The sequence below is a fragment of the Danio rerio genome, chromosome 15, assembly GCF_052040795.2.
Source record: "Danio rerio strain M-AB ecotype USA chromosome 15, GRCz13ab, whole genome shotgun sequence".
In the NCBI taxonomy this organism is placed as follows: domain Eukaryota; kingdom Metazoa; phylum Chordata; class Actinopteri; order Cypriniformes; family Danionidae; genus Danio; species Danio rerio.
In genome coordinates, this window is record NC_141035.1 from 50,152,501 (window position 1) to 50,170,000 (window position 17,500).

Sequence of the window (17,500 nt, forward strand, 5' to 3'; positions counted from 1 at the left end):
GGGTTTTCAGAGAATGCTCCGACAAAGAGGAAATATCCAGTGAATAATGAGTTCACTCTACTCAAATGGTCTCCACAGTCACCAGATCACCAACTCAATCCAATAGAGCAGATTTGGGATGTGGTGGAACGGGAGGTTGGCATCATGGATGTGCAGCCGACAAATCTGCAGCAACTGTGTGATGCTATCATGACAATATGGAGCAAAATATCTGAGGAATATTTCCAGCAGCTTGTTGAATCTCTGCCATGAAGGATTGAGGCAGTTCTGAAGGCCAAAAGGGGTCCAACCCGGTACTATTAAGGTGTACCTAATAAAGTGGCCAGTGAGTGTAATATATATATATATATATATATATATATGTGTGTGTGTGTGTGTGTGTGTGTGTGTTTTAGTATTATTTAGTATTAAATATTATTAATAAATATTTCTTGTATTTATCCATGTGTCTTGGCTTTCTGTAATGAGTTTTCTGTGAGTTTTGTGCTGCTGAATGTGACAGTGACGTTTGTTCTCACCGAAAATGAAGATCACATTTTGCATTTTGTTCAAGCAGCAATTAAGCACACACTCATCGCAGGCCCTGAAGTGTGAGTTTTCACAGGAGAAGCGTGAAATCTTGCAGACAAGGTTAAAATTACCCCCGTCTGAGAGCGGCAGGTTCTGTCGGAGATCAGTGGCTCGCTCTGCTCTTCACCTGTGTCAAAAACCCTACGAATATAGATTGAAATTCATCCAATGCATATTTCACTGCGCACAGAATTCGGCCCCAAGAGCTCAACTGGATTTGCACCATTCAGATGCGTTCACTTCAAGCTGCGAGTCTAATATTTGTAGTGAAGTGTTCATTCAGAAACGCTTTCAAGCTGTTATACTATAATATAATATCTGAATGTGTTTCTATTAGATAACGCAATGGAAAAGCGCGTGTCACCTTTTATGACCATTTGAGCACATTTTACAGTTTGTTGTGTGTGGAAAAAAAAAGCTTTTCCAAGAAAGAAGGCCTTAAAAAAGGTCTTAAATCAAATCACCAAGCCTTAAATTCATGCTTTAATTTTCGTGAAGAATGTTTTCCTCATGTTTCTCATTTTAAAGTTAAGTACTAGTGTCATTTTGGCAGTAATAATGTTTTTTTAAGGACTGTAACTACAAGATTCCAAGTTTAATAGGTTAATAATGCTCAGGTTTGTCTCCATCTAGTGTCTGAGTAATGCGCAGGTTAGTGTATACTCCATCAGCTGTTTTAGTTTCTCTCAGCTTAGTGTTTTGGCTCTTTGGCTCCATCTAGTGTCTGAATAATGCACAGGTTAGTGTATACTCCATCAGCTGTTTTAGTTTCTGTTGTGTTTTTGAATGTTTGTCTCCATCTAGTGAGTGAATAATGTGCAGGTTAGTGTATACTCCATCAGCTGTTTTAGTTTCTGTTGTGTTTTTGACTGTTTGGCTCCATCTAGTGTCTGAATAATGTGCAGGTTAGTGTATACTCCATCAGCTGTTTTAGTTTCTGTCAACTTTGTGTTTTTGACTGTTTGGCTCCATCTAGTGTCTGAGTAATGCGCAGGTTAGTGTATACTCCATCAGCTGTTTTAGTTTCTCTCAGCTTAGTGTTTTGGCTCTTTGGCTCCATCTAGTGTCTGAATAATGCGCAGGTTAGTGTATACTCCATCAGCTGTTTTAGTTTCTGTTGTGTTTTTGAATGTTTGTCTCCATCTAGTGAGTGAATAATGCGCAGATTAGTGTATACTCCATCAGCTGTTTTAGTTTCTGTTGTGTTTTTGACTGTTTGGCTCCATCTAGTGTCTGAATAATGTGCAGGTTAGTGTATACTCCATCAGCTGTTTTAGTTTCTGTTGTGTTTTTGACTGTTTGGCGCCATCTAGTGTCTGAATAATGTGCAGGTTAGTGTATACTCCATCAGCTGTTTTAGTTTCTGTTGTGTTTTTGAATGTTTGTCTCCATCTAGTGAGTGAATAATGTGCAGATTAGTGTATACTCCATCAGCTGTTTTAGTTTCTGTTGTGTTTTTGACTGTTTGGCTCCATCTAGTGTCTGAATAATGTGCAGGTTAGTGTATACTCCATCAGCTGTTTTAGTTTCTGTCAACTTTGTGTTTTTGACTGTTTGGCTCCATCTAGTGTCTGAATAATGCGCAGGTTAGTTTATACTTCATGGCTGCGTCCGAAACAGCATACATCCATACTATTTAGTATGCTAAAATCAGTATGCGAGTCGAGTAGTATGTCCAAATTCATAGAGTTCGAAAAACAGTATGCGAGAAGTACCCGGATGACTTACTACTTCTGGCAAAATTCTGTGTGCATCCCATGCACGCTGCGCTATCCCATGATGCCCTGCGAGCGAATTCATGAATGGGAGTGAAGTGACGCAAATTACACTGGTAGGTCGCGTGACCATGACAAAGTGGCAGATGTAGTACGTCCGAATTCCATTCATACTTTTCACATTCATACTGTAAAGAACGTACTTTTCTAACGGCCGAGCAGTACGTTTAAATTCAAATGCAGTACCTACTGAGTAGTAGGCGGTTTCTAGTTTCTGGCGCCATCTAGTGTCTGAATAATGCGCAGGTTAGTGTATACTCCATGTGTTTTTGAATATTTGGCACCATCTAGTGTCTGAATAATGCGCAGGTTAGTGTATACTCCATCAGCTGTTTTGGTTTCTGTCAGTTTTGCGTTTAATAAAAGATCAAACAAACTATTATGGCTCAGATGCAATGTTTCGTTGTCTAATTTTTATGTTTTGTGGCAAGTAGCTGCATAATAAGTGGGATGAAGTTCCTCCAGGATGGTTGTTTTCAGACACTTCACATCAGGCTGCTGATAATCCTGTCATGTTTTATTATGCAATAATAACCTCCTGCGTGTACTTTAGCTCTAGCCTATAATACAAGTCAACAGCTGCTGGCACTTTAAGTGTGTAAAGCAAGGCAAAACACAGTCAAATCCTCATATCTCCAGGTGGAATGGTCTACAGTTATAAGTTGCATGAGCAACATGGGTTCATTGGGAAAATATACCCTGGTGTACATGTTTGGAAATTTAGTACTATTGCAGAGTAATACTGCGATGATGCCTAGATATTTGCATAGATATTTATTTAAAGTGACATTTAAAGGCTTGACTAGGTTAATTAGAGTAAAGTTCTTGTAATTAGGCAAGTCATTGTATAACAGTGGTTTGTTCCGGAGACTATCAGAAACAAATATTGCTTTAGAGGGCTATTAACATTGACCTTAAAATGCGTTGAAAACAATTAAGAACTGCTTTTATTCTAGACGAAATAAAACATTCTCCAGAAGAACAAATATTAGAGGAAATACTGTGAAACATTCTTGAGTCTGTTCAACATAATTTGGGAAATATTTGAAAAAGAAATTCACAGGAGGACGAATAATTCTGACTTCAACCATAATAAAGGGTATGTATTTGTCAGTTCTCACAAATATAGCCCTGGGCACATATATTTCTAATGAGCCTGGGTTGTATCTGAGCTCTCACAAACACACTCCTCTCTTCATTCCTCCTCTTGGAGAAACAAATGCACCTCTTCTCCTTGTTTTGGGCTCAATATATCAAGATCAGATTGCAGTAATTGATATTCTAAAGCGATTTAAACACGCCGCCAGCAATCGCTGTTTTATTAAAGTGTGGAAGGGAGCGAGCAGAACTTTTCTTGATTATCCAAGCAGAATTTTAAAGGTGGTTGAATTCAGCGGGAGACAAACCCAGCAGAGCAGCTCTCGTCACATGTGTTTGATGATTAATTATCATCCAAAGCAAACACACCAGTTCATGGATATTAGTTTCTATTTCTCAACCAGTTTGAGCTTCAAATGCCAGTTATCCATCATTACTTTCAAGGGGAACGTTTCGAACTTTGCAGTTATGTACCGTATATACATTCATTAATTTCCCTTCAGCTTAGTCCCTTATTTTTCTAAAGGTCACCACAGCAGAATAAACCACCAACTATTCTAGCTGCAAACCAGTTCTGGGAAACACCCATACACACTCATTCACACACACACTCATACACTACGGCCAATGTAGTTGATCAGTTCCTCTATAGCGCATGTGTTTGCACTGTGGGGGAAACCGGAGCACCCGGAGGAAACCCATGCCCACACGGGGAGAACATGCAAACTCCACACAGAAATGCCAACTGACCCAGCCAGGACTCCAACCAGCGACCTTCTTGCTGTGAGGCGACAGCACTACCTACTGTGCCACTGCTTCGCCATATATACATTCAATAAACATGAATAATAAAATATTTGTAATTCTTTATGTTTATATTAAATAAATGTATTTAAAATTAAAACAGGTTAAAATATATCAATACTTTATTCATTTTACACATTAAAAACTGTTAAAAGCTGCAGTCTTAAAATAATATGCCATTTTAATTTAATTAACGCATACAAATTAAAGTAATAAAGAAACTAAATATGTTTAAAAACATATACAAATTTTATTGTAAATTGTAATAAACACAGTTTAAAATATAATATGTCTAATTATTTAAAAATGAAACCGTTTTTATTTAGAATCATATAAATGCTAAAAAGCTACTTTAAGACAAATTTCAACAAATGCTAATGAAAAATGTTAATTATGGTTTTACAGTAAATATAAAAAATGGTTGAAGTAACTTTTATTGAGACTTGAGAATTGTATTTCAGTTACTAATTATGTATTCTTAATTGAATTATTATTTGCATTGTTTATTATACACACACATACCGGCCACTTTATTAAGTACACCTTAATAGTACTGGGTTGGACCCCTTTTGGCCTTCAGAACTGCCTCAATCCTTCATGGCGGAGATTCAACAAGCTACTGGAAATATTCCTCAGAGATTTTGCTCCATATTGACATGATAGCATCACGCAGTTGCTGCAGATTTGTCGGCTGCACATCCATGATGCCAATCTCCCGTTCCACCACATCCCAAAGCTGCTCTATTGGATTGAGATCTGCTGACTGTGGAGGCCATTTGAGTACAGTGAACTCATCGTCATGTGCAAGAAACCAGTCTGAGATGATTGCCCAGTATACCAGCAGTTTCTGAAATACTCAGAGCAGCCCATCTGTCACCAGTAACCTTAAATCCCCTTTCTTCCTCATTCTGATGCTCGCTTTGAACTGCAGCGGATCGTCTTGACCATGTCTACATGCCTAAATGCATGTTGCTGCCATGTGATTGGCTGATTAGAAATTTGTGTTACAGAGCAGTTGGACAGGTGTACCTAATAAAGTGGCTGGTGTGTGTGTGTGTGTGTGTGTGTGTGTGTGTGTGTGTGTGTGTGTGTGTTCTGAATTTTTATCAAGGACGAGTAAAACTCTGCAGGACTGCAGTTCCCCGGGACTGAGCTGAATTAGCATATTTAACTGTGACGCATACAGTGGATCTGAATCCGTGCTTTATTCTGGTCTATATTTCAAATGCTTATATGTAAGAAAACCCTGTCACCGGTCTGAATGCTGCACTTTTATTTCAGCCTCATCAGCAGTTCTGAGCAGAGGGTCCATATGCATCCACATGCATTATTTCAGGAGCGAATAAAGCTGATTTATGATGCAGGTTTCAGTGGATCACGGTGAAATCAAGGCGCAAACTGCTGAATCTGATGCGGCAATCCAGAGGAGAACTAAATTAGTATTTTTATTGATATAAGTATATGATAATATAACATTAAGATATACAGAAATATGTTTGCATTTTGCTTAATGCTCAAGTCAAGTCGAGCATTATTGTCATTCTGCTACATGTGTGGACGTACAGAGGAACGAAAAATTGTGTTTCGCAGGACAACTATGGTACATGAATTAATCATAAATGCAAACTCAACACTGGACACGAGCTATTTAAAAAACCTAAAACATATACTAGATACTTATCTAAACACAGAAGACAATACAAGTACTTTTACATGAGACTGAACAATGTTGTGCAGGATATTGTGCAAGAGAGTTATTAAAGGTTGAATATTACGTGTTGATACATGTGTGCTTTTAAATGATTAAGCGCAATTAATTGTATTCAAAAATAATAGTTTGTGTTTCCGTAATATGCGTATATACTGTGTGTATATTCATTATGCATATAAAGATACAAACACAAACGTGAAACTGAAAAATATACAAAAAATCATTTGCATGTTTATGTTTATATTAGTGCTGCCAATCGATTTAAAAAAACAATTAAATCACACTTTTTTGCAATTAATCACGATTAATCACATTTAAAAGACTGAAACTTGTAATTTTGCCTATTCAAATGTAAAATTAATGTAAACGCAAGACAAAAACTAATTAAATTAAAAATATAATTGTTTTTTTCGAATTTTTGTTTGACTCAACAATAAACCATAAAGATCCTGATTGAGAGTCATATTTATTACAGAAATTAAAACACAGGCATGTTAATGCCATTTGAATTTTAAAACAATCAATGGCAATAAAAAAATATATAAAGAAAACATTGATTTCCATGTTGGATTCTAAGTGGACTGCAAAAAAATGCCAAATTACAGGTATTGCAGATATGGAAAATGGAAAATTATAATGACAATAATAAAGTATATAATACAAATAATTGTGCTCATTGTAAAGTTTTATTGCTGCGAGTTGAGAACATTAGTTATAAAGTAGAGGCAATTTTGCTCAGTCCTCCTTTACATTCAGCCAGCTGCTGAGACAGTCCAGTCTGTTGACATTATCAGTGGACAATAGCCCCTTTCACACAGTGATACCGGTAAATGTATGGAAAATGTCCGGAACGACTTTACCGGTAGCTTCAAAATAGCGCTGTTCACACAGGCGAGGACGTTACGGAATTTTTCCAGAAAAGAGCATTCACACATCCATTCCAAAATAGCGGTAACTTCTGACGTCATTAACCAGAAATGAGCTCTAAACGGCTGCGCTTGCATTTGTAAACATTTGACAACATCACAAACTCTGTGAATGGATCAGTATTGTGAACAACTTCGATGAAAACATATAGAGGATCACTTTCGCATGTCGAGATGTACATGATATGTGTGTGTGCTGGCGCTCATGGGCTGTTTCATGGGCAAACGCAAAGCTTGAAGGTGAACAAACAACGGCTTATCATGAGCATCTTAGCGATAATTAATTACACGGTTGGCATTAAGATGAACATATAAACGTTATCTGACTAATTTCTAGCAGCTAAATGTGTCTGGGAAAATGCGTCTGACTGTTCTGATTGGCTAAAGCAGACGTCTCACGTCAGCACGTTCTAGACGTGGACGCGCTCTTTCCAGTAATCTTCCTTCTGCATTCAGACAGCGCAGCATTCCAGCAAATTAACGGTAATGTTACAACTTCTCTTTCCGGAAAATAGCCAGAACGAATTTACCGGTATTTTTAAAAAGGGCCTGTTCACACATACAAGCTTTCCAGAAAATTGCCGGTAATTTTCCGGAAAGGTGTGAATGTGTGAAAGGGGCTAATGTGGACCTTTTGTTTTGAATGATGTGAACTGAGAGTGAGAACAGAGTCTCCCAAGCAGGATCACTGAATCAGCATATGCATTTCAGTGCCTAATTTTGTTGCCACTGGTGCTGCGACAAGGACGTAACAAGCATCAAGCGGTACATCAAAGGCACGCACAGGTACGCGTTGTGTCACACCAAAGACTAATTCCTACAGGGACACACCATCTCTAAACATTTAAACAACTTTGTGGAATAGCCCACGGATGCGAAATCGGTGACGTTTAGGCATTTGTTCTTGTTGCTAGGAATTGCACGCGCACAGACACACACATACACACACACACAACGTGAGCAGGACAGCGCAGCCGGAGGGACTCCCTTCAGATTCAACATGCATGATCAAATTTGCTTAAACTAAGCGTTCTTATTAAGCGGGCTGTTTTACACAAGGATTCTGACACATCAACACGAAGCATACGCTTTAAAAGTTGCGTGTAGGGGGGAAACACGTTAAACTTAATGACACATTTGAGGGCGCAAGTAATCCATTTAAAGGCTGAGGAATGCGCAGAAATTAATCATCTGGCACTTTCTGAGTACATTTACATAAGACACCAACACTCCAATTTTAATATGATTAAGATAATACTCCTGTTAGGAGTCGACCATGTAAGCAGCGATTTTTAATTATTTTAAAGGACCACTGAGTCAGGTTTTTCGTTCCGTTCGCCATGCGATATCAAACTACATTAAAACAGAAGTCGAAAGATTAAAAATGAAACACCCAAAATTAGATCTCTGGAGGAAACGCTGGAGAGCCTGGTGATGCGACATTTGGGCTGGGCGATTTAGCAAAAAAAAAAATCTAGTTTTTTATAAAGTTTGACCGATTTACAATTTTGATTTTGATTTTTTTTTTTTTGTTGTGTTACTAGTCTTCTTAAAACATTACAACAACATGACTGAAGTAGCATTCTCTTTAAACGTAACTTGAAAACCATCTGGTTAAGGAACATAGTATTTTTAATGGCCATGCCATACACAAATCGGTCAAGGTGATTTGAATAAGAAATATTTGTGTAAATATTGCAGTTGCAGGAATACAGAGGTATTTTTGCAAGTTTTGCTGAGCCTGGTAAAGATTGGCTGTCAGCTCGGCTTTGACTTTGTCTTCTGATTGAATGTCAGGTTGTAAATCTGCTGCCTTTTCCTTAAAAAGATACAGTGGAAGAAAAGGACTGAACATGGAAACTGTAAAGCCTAATTTAACCCAGTGTGTGAAGTTGTGGACGTATAGCAGGAGCAAATACAAGCACCAGATGTGTGTCTAATATAAAATAATATAGTTAATCTATTTTTCTTTTTCCCCCTTTTAAATACCGATCATTTGATGCGCTTTGCTCCACTCTCTATTATGCTGGCTGATCTGTCTGGTTTTCAACTAGGTCCGCTAAATGACGTCATGGGGGCAGCTACTTTCATTTTCACTGCTACAGGCCCTCACCTCTACTCATGTTCAAACCAAAAGATCGGCGCTGTTTTTCACATGGCAGGCTTTTACGTCCTTCATACATTTTGACATCGAGTTTATCGACTTGATGAGGGAATGTCTTGACAATCCACACAGACGTGCAACAAGTAATTGAAGTAAGACTTCACGCTTTAACAGGCAGTCAAGCAGACACGGCGCGGACATGATAGTTTAAACTATCACACACCAAACGCGCACATTCACATGATATTTAACATGAAACTAATCAGATGGCGCTCTGTGGCGAGGCTGAAATGAGAACTGCTTCGTGAATCTTGGCTGGCGGCGCCGGTGTGTGTATAGAAACCTGTTTAGCGTTCTAAAATCCATGGCATGGTGCTGTGCAGCGCGTCGGCGAGAGGCGCTTCTGGTGTGCTTCCTGCTTCATACAGAGAGTAAACCAAAGCGCATTGGTGCCATTATAATGTATTGAATATATATATTTTTTAAAAATCGCGATTTCTAAATTTGATTCAAAATTAAATCGTCTTAAAACGTAAATTCAAATTAATCGAAAAAATCGGAAAAATCGGCCAGCCCTATGCGACATTAATTATTTTATACTGAAGCGTGCCTTCAAAAACTGCTTCCTTGGTCTTATCCATATTTCTTTGCATGTTGAACACACCTCGACCACATCAGGAAATAAAAAATGCACCTGTGTTAATTGCGTTATTTTTTTTTTACGCGTTAAATGATTCAAACTAATCGCATGCGTTAATGCACTAATTATGACAGCACTAGTCTAGATATAAATGCACACACATGCTTGTGCATTTAAAATTTAAATGCAAATACACAGTACATGTTTAGTATGTAAATGCAGAACGGCTACTTTCAGTAGTTTAATAGCTAGTAAAACTTCTAATGAGTTTATTTTAATGAAAATAGAGCACATTCTGGTGCATGGGGAGAAAAACTGCATCTGAAGCTGTGTTGTACTCTTATTGTTTTGATTTTTGAAAACAAATTAGACTTCGACCCGCATATATAAAGTGGTCAGGGGCACTGTGTGTGTGTGTGTAAATGCACAGCAACTGCTCCAGCAGTGAGTGTGATTGTAGTGTCCTGAGCTCAGTTCAGTCTCATCAAGCATCTGAAACCCACAGTATTAAGTTATATTAAGAGTCAATGGAGAGTCTTGACTGCCATGATGATGACTGATGAACAGGAGGTAATTATCCACTCCATCTTTGATTTTGACTCCTTTAACGCGGCTGCTGGGGGACGAATGGGGATCAGTTACAGCAGAAACTGGACTATTCACAGTTTTTGCTTATTTCGTGGTATGCATGTACGGGATTTGATTTGCAACACAGTTCTGCATGCAAAAGATCATGTTTTGAACATGCAACAAGCCTTTGTTTTTGGTCAAAACATAATATTTTGCACACAGAACTGTTAACAGAGTCAGATCTGAGTTTCAATAGTCATGTCAAAGCAGTCAGTAAATCAGCATACTATCATCTCAAAAACATAGCAAGAATCAGATGCTTTGTTTCCAGTGAAGATTTAGAAAAACTTGTTGATGCTTTTATCAGCAGCAGGGTGGATTACTGTAACGGACTCCTCACTGGTCTTCCTAAAAAGACAGTCAGACAGTTGCAGCTCATCCAGAACGCTGCAGCAAGAATTCTAACCAGAACCAGAAAATCAGAGCACATCACACCTGTCCTCAGGTCTTTACACTGGCTGCCAGTTCCATTCAGAATAGAGTTTAAAGTATTATTACTGGTCTATAAATCACTAAATGGCCTAGGAACAGATCACTCAGATCTTTAGGATCATATAAACTAGAAGTTCCAAGAGTTCAGTCAAAGCAGGGTGAATCGGCTTTTAGCCACTGCGCCCCCCGCTGCTGAAATCAGCTTCCAGAAATGATCAGATGTGCTCCAACATTAGGCACATTCAAATCAAGACTGAAAACACATCTGTTTAGCTGTGCCTTTACTGAATGAGCACTGTGCTGCGTCCGACAGATTGCACTATTATGTTTTTCTCTTCTTCTTCATTCTTTTATATCACATTTTACCTGTTTTTATGTTTTGTTTTGTTTTTACGCATTTTTATTATTTGTTTTTATTTTTATTTTACTTGTTTCTTTTATTCCTGTTTATGTAAAGCACTTTGAATTGCCACTGTGTATGAAATGTGCTATATAAATAAACTTGCCTTGCCTTGCCTTGCCTAACAGGTATGCAACAGAACATTTTGCACACTGGAAATGTGATCTTTTGCGGACAGAATTGTTAACAGGTGTGTGATAAAGCATTTTTGTGCTCTCAAAACACGATCTTTCGCACACAGAATTGTAAATGCACATGCAGCGAGGCATTTTTGCGCTCAAAACACGATCTTTCACACACAGAATTGTAAACGCACATGCAGCGAGGCATTTTTGCGCTCAAAACATGATCTTTTGTGCCCAGAATTGTTTACACACATGCTGCAAGGCATTTTGCAAGCTCAATATATGATATTTTGCACACAGAACTGTTTACAGGTGTGCATCAAGACATTTTGTGCACTCAAAACATGATCTTTTGCACACAAAATTGTTAACACACATGCTACAAGGCATTTTGCATGCTTAAAACATGATTTTTTTTGTGCACAGAATTGTTAACGCGCATGCTACAAGGCATTTTATGTGCTCAACACATGATCCTTTGCACACAGAATGGTTAACAAGTATGCAATAAAGCATTTTTGCGCTCTCAAAACAAGATGTTTTACACACAATTGTTATTGCACATGCAACAAGGCAGTTGATGCACTCAAAACATGATCTCTAGCACAAAAGATTGTTAGCGCACATGCTACAAGGCATTTTTTGCACTCAAAACATGATGTTTTGCACCCAGAATTGTGAACAGTATGCAACAAGGCATTTTTTGGACTCGACACATGATCCTTTGTGCCCAGAATCGTTTACAGGTGTGCAAAAAGCATTTTTGCGTTCACAAAGCCTGATCTTTTGCACACAAAATTGTTAATGCACATGCTACAAGGCATTTTTTGCATTCAACACATGATCTTTTGTGTTCAGAATTGTGAACAGTATGCAGCAAGGCATTTTGTGAGCTCAACACATGATCTTTTGCACAGAATTGTTAACACACACGCTACAAAGCATTTTGATTGCCCAAAAAAGATTGTTTTGCACACAGGATTGTTTACATGCATGCAACAGGACATTTTGTGCATTAAAAACATGATCTTTTGCACACAGAATTGTTAACACACATGCAACATGGCAGTTGTTGCACTCAAAATATGATCTTTTGTGCCCAGAATTGTGAAAAATATGCAACAAGGCATTTTGTGAGCTCAAAACATGATCTTTTGCACACAGAATGTTTAACAAGTATGCAATAAAGCATTTTTGCGCTCTCAAAACAAGATGTTTTACACACAATTGTTATTGCACATGCAACAAGGCAGTTGATGCACTCAAAACATGATCTTTTGCACACAGGATTGTTAACGCACATGCAACAAGGCATTTTTTGCATTCAAAACATGATCTTTTGTGTTCAGAATTGTGAACAGTATGCAGCAAGGCATTTTGTGAGCTCAACACATGATCTTTTGCACACAGAATTGTTAACACACACGCTACAAAGCATTTTGATTGCCCAAAAAAGATTGTTTTGCACACAGGATTGTTTACATGCATGCAACAGGACATTTTGTGCATTGAAAACATGATCTTTTGCACACAGAATTGTTAACACACATGCAACAAGGCAGTTGTTGCATTTAAAACATGATTTTTATATTTTTATATAATAAAGCATTTTATGTGCTCAAAACATGACCTTTTGCACACAAAATTGTAAATGCACATGCAACAAGACATTATGCACTAAAAATGTAATCTTTTGGGCATAGAATTGTTAACTCACATGCAACAAGGCATTTTACATGCTCAAAACATGATCTTTTATGCCCAGAATTGTGAACAGTATGCATCAAGGCATTCTGCATGCTCAAAACCTGATCTTTTGCACACAGAATTGTTAACACACATGCAACAATGCAGTTGTTGCACTCAAAACATGATCTTTTGTGCCCAGAATCGTGAACAGTATGCAACAAGGCATTTTGTGAGCTCAAAACATGATCTTTTGCGGACAGAGTTATTAATGCACATGTTACAAGGCATTCTGCATGCTCAAAACGTAATATTTTGCACACAGAATTGTTAATGCACATGCAACAAGGCATTTTGCATGCCGAAAACATGATCTTTTGAGCCCAGAATTGTTAACAGGCGTGCAAAAAAGCATTTTGCATGCCCAAAACATGATCTTTTGCGCAGAGAGTTGTCAACGCACATGCAACAAGGCATTTTGAGTGCTCAAAACATTATTTTTTACACACAGGATTGTTAATGGTATGCAACAAGGCATTTTGCGCACTCAAAACGTGATCTTTTACACACAGAATTGTTAACTCACATGCAACAAAGCATTTTGTGTGCTCAAAATATGATCTTTTGTGCACAGAATTGTTCATGCACAACTAGGCATTTAGCAGTTTTTCGCTTGCAGAATTGTGTTGCAAATGTAACCCCGCTTGCTTGAGCCCTTTGAGACTGTTAGTGCGGTGCATATGCATGAAGAGTGAAAATCACAAGAGAATATACTTTCCATTTCAAAACATCATGCAGCCTATTCTGCTTGTTTTATTATAAATATAATTTTAAAGGTGTCTTGTTTAGGCCGTAAGCAGCATTACGTACTGTATATTCATCCCAGCAAAGGCTGTCCCAGAATGCATTCACATGTATTTGCATTTCCAGTTCATTCTGAGTATCATTTCATTAATATTGGATTTTTATGCAGCTTTTAATGTTCACCGTGTGACATTATCTTAGCAGCGTTTTAATGTTGAACTCAAATTGTATCTCAGAGTCTGCTCTGAGAGTTTGAAACCATTTTCACTTAATACATTTCACAGCAATTATAAGTGAATGGGAACACTTTGAATAAACATGGAGATTTGTAGTAGAATAAATGATACTGAAAACAATGTTTTATTTGCATAAATGGCGGTTCATTCCGCTGTGGCGACCCCAGATCAAAAGGACTAATCCGAAAAGAAAATGACTGAATGAAAGCAGGTCAGCATTTCCCATTTATTTGTGTTTCTGAGCTGTCGTGTGTATAAAATTGGTCAGCATTCATGTTGTTTTATGATGCTCGGATTGACTTTGGTTAATTTGGGTTTGTAGTTTCTCCCAGAACCCGTTCACCTGCAGCCCCCGCCACTCCCGTATCATGACCTATAATCCCAGGCCGGTTGCTTCTGCAATAATACATCAGATCCCTGCATGCACGGGCTTCCCTGCTGTCATATCACCATCTCTAACTGGATCGCACGAATTACGCAATGGGCCACTGGGCCTTAATAGTGCATAAAACCAGATTACAGAGGATTATCTTTTTCTCAAGCCACGCCCCCATCACTATAACCCCTCCCCATGGGGGCGGAGTATCAATGAGTCACGCCGTAAACAGTAGATCCAGATGGGTCCAGGCTAAGCAGCTTAGACTCACATTAATCATGTGGCTAAGTTGCCGTCAGTGGTGTGCAGTGTTTTGCTGAGGGGTCCACACACACACACACACACACACACACACACACACACAATAAATATCGGTTAAAGCTGGCGCCACAATATGGCAGTGTGTGTCACGCCAGCCGGAACATGAGCTCGCTGATAACAAACGTATTCTCGTGATTGCCCGAAATTTCCCAGTAAGATTTGTGAGCGGAATCGATTGTGCGACGAGCTTTACTCCGCAGGCTGAGAGAGTCACAGATGTCCTGCGTCCTCAAGGGTCGCTAAAGCTTATTGTGTCATTACACCTCGTTAGCGAGAGTCTGCTGACACACACTACTCCAGTCTGAGCAAGATATCAACTGTTTCTGCCTGATGATTAACGCTGTTTGTAGATTTGTAAGATGGCAAAATCTGTTTGTTGTATATTCATCTGTCCATCAATCCAATCATCCATCTGTCTGCCTATCAATCTATTCATTCATCCATCAACCCATGCCTCTCTTTATCCATCCAACAATCAATCAATCTATTAGTCAAACAACCAACCAACCAATCCATTTGCTATAGATCTAATCATCCTTGCATCAACCAGCCAATGAGTGCGTAATGAGAAATTCTCCATCCATCTTTATGTCTTACAAACTGCAAATACAAACATTCATAACCCATACCTGTCAACACTGGGATGTGAAAATAACCGTACGTTCACATCGAAAGCGGCGAGAGCATCCAAGGTCGCTCTGGCCGCCCTGACGACAACGCTGTCTGCCTTCAGCTCCGGCGGCGAGAGCGTCAAAACTCCTGTAGGAAAACATTGTAAATAATTGGAAATCCGGCGACCGCAATAATCAAACCCTTGGGAACAACTGTGGTCGGAACCAAAGTTCACAGGTCAGTGTTCGCTGAACTCCTATCAAGCGGTGGACGTCTTCATTCTGATTGCTTGCCGCCGAACCGCGTCATAGCTCATTACCATATAGTTGACTTTATTTCAACTCTCATCGATCCTCACGCCGGCGAAGAGTCGCCGCGCTGCTCCTCGCCGCTTATCGCCGCCTATCGTCAACGGCTCTCGTTGAAAATGAATGACTTCCGGCTACTTTGACGCTCTCGCCGCTTTCAGTGTGAACGTACGGTACATCCACCATAATAAGGGATCCCCCCTAAAAAATCCCCAAATTACTGTTCATTTGGAGCTGTTTCATGGTAAATAAACAGTTAAATGGTCAGTAATATGTTTTAGTATAATTTACAAAAGAAAAAATAAATAGTATACATTAGCAGCAAATAAATTCCCATTCAGCTTATTGAAATGAGCTATTATTATCAGCTTATTAAAATCAAGAAATAGAATCAAGTCATCAAACATTCTGATTAGAAAACAATGAATGAATCTGTTATTTATGTAGATTTTTTCATTCATTCATTTACTTGTCGGCTTAGTCCCTTTATTAATCCAGGGTCGCCACAGCGGAATGAACCGCCAACTTATCCAGCAAGTTGTTACGCAGTGGATGCCCTTCCAGGCGCAACGCATCTCTGGGAAACATCCACACATCCATGCATGTCTTTGGACTGTGGGGGAAACCGGAGCACCCGGAGGAAACCCACGCGAACGCAGGGAGAACATGCAAACTCCACACAGAAACGCCAACTGAGCCAAGGATCGAACCAGCAACCTTCTTGCTGCGAGGTGAACGTGCTACCCACTGCGTCGCCTATATTTTTTTCATTAGATTACATTAAATAACAGGTGTCATTTTAAAACTGCAAACATCTAACGTTATAATGAAAGCATTTGATTGCTTTCAGAAATTTTTATGCTCATTTAGGACAAAATTAGTTGTGTTTGAAAAAAAAAAAGCACCAAGATCGACACCTTTAGATGTTATTATTAATTATTATGTGTGTGTGTCTGTTTAAACACGCACCCAAAACCCAGCCTTTCGCTCCTCTTCAAATCACGTGTACAGAATGCGTTTGGGAAACAGCGTCTATTTATCACTATGGAGCGCGTCAGCTGACAGTCACGCACCGCTATATGACTGTTTTGAGGATTGCATATGAAGGGGCGACGGCACCTGTAATGGAAAGGAAGTAAATCCCGCCGTTTTTATGTTTATTTCAGTGTTTTCATGCCTAAATAAAGCGAAAGCACAGAACAGACTCGCATTTAAGAGTGAGGGGTGGCCCCTGGTGGTTCGGCGGTATGGGTTGCGTAAAGGGACCATCGACTCTTTAATGTTTATTTGCCACCCTTCAGAGAAACACTGAAAATACGGGAGAAATACGGGAAAATACCTGTACGGGATAATAGTGGGATAGAACAACACAATCTCACGGCAATTCGTAACTTTTTCATTTAGTGGCTAATTCGTGTGAATTCGTACGATCTAATTCCTACAATTTAGTACGATTTGCTTATCCCCCAATGACGGTTGGGGTTAGGGGTGGGGTCAGGTGCCACGCCTCCTTTTTAAAATCGTATCATTTCGTACGACTGAAATTGTACGAATTCGTACGAATTAGCCACTACACTGGCAAAACGTAAAATACTTACGTTTTCTCGTGAGATCAGGCTGGATAGAACTGTAAAATACGGGAGAATCCAGGGAAAAACGAAAGGGTTGACAGGTATGATAATCTATCAGTCCATCCTTTCATCCATTCATCCATCAGCTAATCAACCAATTTACCAATCAATTAATCCATCAATAAACCAACCAACCAATCAAACAAACAACCAACCAATCAATCCATTTGGTATGGATACATCCATCTATTTATCCATCCATCCATCCATCTGCCTGTCTATCCATATTCCCCATCAGTCTACCTGTCTATCCATTTATCTGTTTAGCCATCCATCTTTTTGTCCATCCATTTATCAATCCCTCTATCTTT

The 17,500-nt window shown here is 38.9% G+C and overlaps 1 protein-coding gene and 2 long non-coding RNA genes across 11 annotated transcripts in view; 2 read left to right on the plus strand and 1 right to left on the minus strand.

The window, feature by feature from the left end:
• igsf11 (immunoglobulin superfamily member 11) overlaps nucleotides 1-17,500 on the plus strand; it is a 230,107-nt gene that overhangs the window by 125,611 nt on the left and 86,996 nt on the right.
• LOC147833797 (uncharacterized) lies at nucleotides 1,990-10,213 on the plus strand. Its single transcript, XR_015510021.1, has 3 exons — nucleotides 1,990-3,913; nucleotides 5,271-6,751; nucleotides 7,502-10,213. It is a non-coding gene; the product is annotated as an uncharacterized LOC147833797 (long non-coding RNA).
• Nucleotides 12,311-16,448, minus strand: LOC147833798 (uncharacterized). Its single transcript, XR_015510022.1, has 3 exons — nucleotides 15,731-16,448; nucleotides 13,209-15,276; nucleotides 12,311-13,023 (listed from the first exon to the last, which is right to left on the minus strand). It is a non-coding gene; the product is annotated as an uncharacterized LOC147833798 (long non-coding RNA).